This window comes from Temnothorax americanus, unplaced genomic scaffold, assembly GCF_048541705.1.
Source record: "Temnothorax americanus isolate GAGA-0224 unplaced genomic scaffold, ASM4854170v1 Scaffold82, whole genome shotgun sequence".
NCBI classification, from domain to species: Eukaryota; Metazoa; Arthropoda; class Insecta; order Hymenoptera; family Formicidae; genus Temnothorax; species Temnothorax americanus.
The window spans coordinates 543,300-548,667 of NW_027509805.1; the positions used below are offsets into that span (position 1 = coordinate 543,300).

The 5,368-nt window shown below is 41.8% G+C and overlaps 1 pseudogene; it reads left to right on the forward strand.

The window, feature by feature from the left end:
• The first annotated feature begins 991 nt into the window (after positions 1 to 991).
• Positions 992 to 5,146, forward strand: LOC143907479 (uncharacterized; annotated as a pseudogene).
• Positions 5,147 to 5,368: the final 222 nt, after the last annotated feature.

Here is a 5,368-nt window from a genome sequence, read left to right on the forward strand (position 1 = left end):
GGATGACTCCCGGTGTAATGTTAGGATAAGGACTAATATATTAAGTAATAATTATTAAGTAATTAATAGAACTGTAATTAAGCAAACGTGTATATTAATTCTCAGGGTGCGTTCGGGGAGCTCGCTACCGCGCTAACGCTATTATAACTCCGTTCATGGAGCCATGATAGCGCTAGCGAATGCGAGCTTCATGAACAGCAGTAGTGTACTATAGCGGAATTCGACGGTGAGCGCTCGGCAAATACGGACGTGCGTGCTTTCCCTCCCTACGATTCTGCGCAGTCTTAACCTCGTGTTATCGTGTGAATTATACTGGCGAGTGTTAAACTCATGCCCTGGGTAGGTTTAAGGGGCTTCCCCTTTTCTTATTCTAGTAATGGTTGAGAAGCAATAATTCTTGCTAGTGCTAAGTTCGTACGATTATGCAGGCGGCTTCGGCCCCTGTAAAAGAAAACTTTTCAGAAGGAGCGGACCGGCGGCGATGCTTGTCCGTACCTCGTGGCGATTTTGATAGTTTTTTTCAAAAAAACTGCAAAAGATTTGTTAACAGTGTCGGATTCGTGTTCTGACTCGCGATCGCGCTCGCGTTCGTGTACTCAACCTCACTCGCATTCTCGGAGCGTGTTCCTATATTCACTGCCAGTACTGAAAATATATAGTTACATAACGCAAACTATATATTTTCAGCACTGCCAGTAAAAAAAGGAACATGGGGTCGATCTCGATCCCATCCCCCCCCCCCAATGCGCAAAAGACATCTTGTGCTTCCGAATTTACAAAGCTCGAGTAAGTGAAAAATATTGGGAAGAAGAAGCATAGGAATCGCAAAGAAAACAACAGCGGCGAAGACGTGGGTTTCGTCTCTCCCTCCGAGCCGACGGGGATCAACGATGTAAGGTGATTCCTCATCTTCTGATCTTCATCCCCCTTCCTCCCAATCTCTCTACCCTCTTCCCTTTCTTCCCCCTTCTTGAGCAAAGTTCCCCCCCAGAGAGATCGCTAAGGAATGATGTTATTCAGAACAATGATCTTCAATTTCTAAATATGTTTGCAATGCTAATTAATCATCTAGTTGAACTCATTCTGCCCTCTCTTAACGGCTCTCAACTGTGCGAGGGAATCCAACAAGTACGTCGTTTGCTATTAGAACTTATACATCATTAAACGCTCCAAAATGGCTAATTCTTCTCTACAGACTTTTGCGTTTGCCCCTGGCTGTGGTATTCTGTACTGGAACTGCAGGGAAGCGCTGAGTAAAAAACCTGAGATAAAAAAACTTTGCGAGGACTATGAGGTAATATTTCTGGCGGAAACATGTATGACCCCTGTTAATGACTTTTCCGTCCGTGGCTTTAAAGTCGTTAGAAAGGATTCTGCTGACCCTGGTGTCAGAGGAATGCTTGCCCTAGTCAAAGAGACAATCTTGTTCTCTCAAATTAATCTTGCAGGACTATTGGACCCGTCTGTAGAAGCTATTGGACTAGAGCTAAAGATTACCAGCGTCAGAACCGTCGTTCTGGGAGTTTACAGACACCCTAAGCCCCCCGTCTGCCAGAATACTTGGCGAGATCTATTCTTATTGGCCGGCTCTCGTGATTACTTTCTTCTTATGGGAGACATAAACTTCCATCACCCCTACTGGGGAGCGACCCGGACTAACTCAGCAGGCACTTACGTCGCTGATATCCTTGATCAGCATTCGTTCAAACTTATGAACGCAGATTCGCCCACCTACATTCCTCCTCCAGGCATCACGTCTTCACTATTAGACTTGGCAATTTGTTCATCTAATCTGGCTCCTCTATGTGAATCTCTTACTCTTTGAGACACAATGGGCAGCGACCACCGTCCGATCGTTGTTCACGTTAATCGGCAAGTTAGGTCAGTAAATGTGTTTTCTCACAAGCACAAGTTATCGGAGGAACAATGGAGAAGCTTTACTTCTATTCTGCAATCACGTGCCGAGGATCTGGAGACAGAGATTCTTAAGTGGGGTGACAAGGAACCCTTGCAACAATATCACGCATTTTTTGAACAGGTCGAGAATGTTCTTAGTGAGATCTCTCCTCCCGCTAGAAAGGCAGTTTCCCTAAAACATCGGAAAAAAAACGGTACTCATACTGGACCTCCTCCTACTCCCTGGTGGACCAAGGAGTGCTCGGAAGCGGTGCAGGCTAGAAAAAGGGTATGCAAAATATACCGAAAAAATCCTACAGTGGTAAATTATCAGACTTACAAGGCTCAGCTATCTGAAACTAGGAGAATCTTGAAAAAGGCCAAGAGGGATAGATGGAGAGAATATTGCTCTTTGCTAGACTTTCCGACTCTTACCGCGGATGTTTGGAGGATGTTGAAAAGATATAGAAATTGCAAGTTGGCGTCAGCCAATCTTTCCGCAGGTGTGAATAGCAAGCAGGTGGAGGCCGCAATAGCCAACGTGCAATTCCGAACCTCTAAATTTTCCTGACAACTCTGCTTCCACACCTGAGTCTCTCTCTTGGATGGACAATGCGTTCCAGTTCCAAGAGTTCGAGGCTGCACTCAATTCCGTTAAATTAAAGTCTAGCCCAGAAATTGACAGAATAAACTATCAAATCCTTAAGTCATTTCCTATTTCCCTGTAAAAATTGCTGCTGAGGATCCTCAACAACTTGTTCTTGGAGAGCGCTTTTCCGGAGTCTTGGTCGCATTCGCTCGTTTACCTTATCCCCAAGCCTCATGGCGGTGGCGTTAAGCCGATAGGTCTCACCTCCTGTACACTTAAGCTTCTCGAAAGGCTCATCCTCAACAGGTTACATTGTAACAATCGAGGGCCCTTCCTGATTCGGAGTCCCTAGTTCCTAATTTCCAGTTTGGATTCCGCAAATTTAGATCCTGCTTTGACAACCTCACTATACTAACGTCTGAAATTCAAGAAGGGTTCCTTCAAAATAAAATGACAGTGGCTTTATTCATTGACGTGAAAGGCGCATTTGATAATGTCGATCCCGGCATCCTAATACAAGACATGTTAGACCTCGGCTTCCCCAAGAGAGTCTGCCAGTTCGTCCAAAATCTCATTCACTCCCGCAACGTACAGTTTGTTGTTGATGGCAAGCTTACTCCCCCTCGCATATCGCGTAAGGGTACCCCTCAGGGATCGGTCCTTAGTCCGACATTATTCAATATATACTTAAGAATAAATAGCAAAACTACTTCATAGTCGCACCAAAATTCTACAATTTGCAGAAAACATATTCATATATGCAACAGCATCTACCCTTCGAAAAACAATAGACTCCTTGCAAAAATATCTTGAACAGATCCAAAAATACCTTAAAGACAGAAGACTTGAAATCTCTCCTACCAAAACCCAGCTCATGATCTTCTCGCCTTTCAAGCGTAACTATAATCACTGTGTCATTAGACGACAGGGTCATTGGTCCCTCGAAAACTGTTCGCTTTCTAGGTGTAGTTCTTGACCCCAAGCTCTCGGGCACCGCTCATCTAAATTATTTTATTTTCAAAGCCAGGACAACAGCGAACATTATTTCTTCCCTCAGAGGGGTCTGGTGGGGAGCTCATCCCCAGCTCCTCCCCAATGTGTACAGAGCCATTTGAAGATGTTCTCTGGAATATGTCTCCCATATATTTTGCCTTCAAAATTCCACCAAATTTTACAGACTTGAAATAATACAGAACAAAGCTATTAGAGTCATTTTGGGATACCGCATTTCTACTCCTATAAACACTATGTTTGCTGAGGCCAAAGAGCTTCCTTTAAAGCTAAGGCTTCAATATTTGGCTGCTAAGTATCTTATCAAGGTACAGTCAACCACGAATCATCCAGTCACGGAATCGTTGTCGGAGATAGCATACTATGCAGCGCAGGACCCGGAGAAAGCTGAATATGTAGCTCGAAATTTCCTTCTTGCGAAAACATTCAGAGGGGTCGAACAGACAGTCCGTTGCATATACAAATCGACAATCCTGCCTACCTTTCAATACTCTTTCTATTCCTCCTTTTTCTCCTCTTCTTACTACTACCCAAGCCCAGACACAATGGATACCTTTAACAGTATTCCTCGACAACAGGTGCAAGCTTCTTTTGACCAAGCTTTTGGGGACGTCATGAGGGATACCTTGATATTTTACACTGACGGGTCTAAGACTCAGTCAGGGAACTACGTTGGTGCTGCTTGTCACTCTCCTCAGATTCAGCTGCAAATTATGCATAAATTACTGTTTCAGACTTCCGTATTTACTGCTGAAGTCTGGGGCAATCTATAATGCTATAATTTTATGTCTCGACCTTCGGCCAACGTGCACCACTATCGTTACCGACTCGAAAAGCGTAATAGAGGCTTTCGCGACCCCATGTGTAATTATCTCATCCCGCTAATTAAGGCAAAATTACTTATAGCTCAAGAAAGAGGTACTCGTATACAGTTTATTTGGATTCCTCGCACATAGGAATAGCCGGTAACGAAATTGCCGACTTTCTGGCAAAAACGGCAATTAGAGAAGGTACCCCACTCCCACACTTCAAAATCCCATATACTGATCTTTTTGCTGTCTCTAAGGAAAAACTTGACAATCGCTTTAAAGACTATCTTGCCACGTGCGCCTGAGATAAAGAGACCCACTACTATAACAACATATACCGAGAGTCGTCAAAACCTTAGTATTATAAGTCTGGTCTTTTCAGAGAAACGATTGTAACCGTGAACCGTATCAGAGCTAATCATTATAACTTAAATCACAGTTTGTATCGTAAAAATCTTATTGATGATGGCTCATGTCCATGCGGTAACCGGATTCAGGATATTAATCACTTAATCTTTTATTGTCCAATTGCCATTAGGCATAGTACTAAAGTATGTGTGTAAATGAATACGATTTATTCGTAGTAAAACAATTTAAAGAAACTATTTTACAAAATATAAAAAAGCGATTTCCAATTCATGAAACTCATGTTTGCGGAGCACTTCTGGATCCGACTCTTCAAAGTGTTAGAGATATTGCTGAATATCTCGCAGACAAGCAGCAATCTTCTGAAGAATTTTTAATATATATGATCCACAAAATGGTTATCCCCTGAATATAAAAAATGAGCAGGTTAGATTATTTTTGTATTTTATTTATTAACATTAAGCGACGTTTCAGAGATTAGATCATATTTTAACAAATATTTTTATTCTATAGTAAAACTTATTGTCCAATTGAGTAATATATATTGGTTTTATATATATAAAATAAGAAATATAATTAAATATATTTTTTAATAATATATCCATATTCGGTTCTATGTGATTATATGCTATGTAGAATTAATTTATACTTTTAATACAATTAAAAAATTAGTGTATATGAATTTTGTCCATTAAGC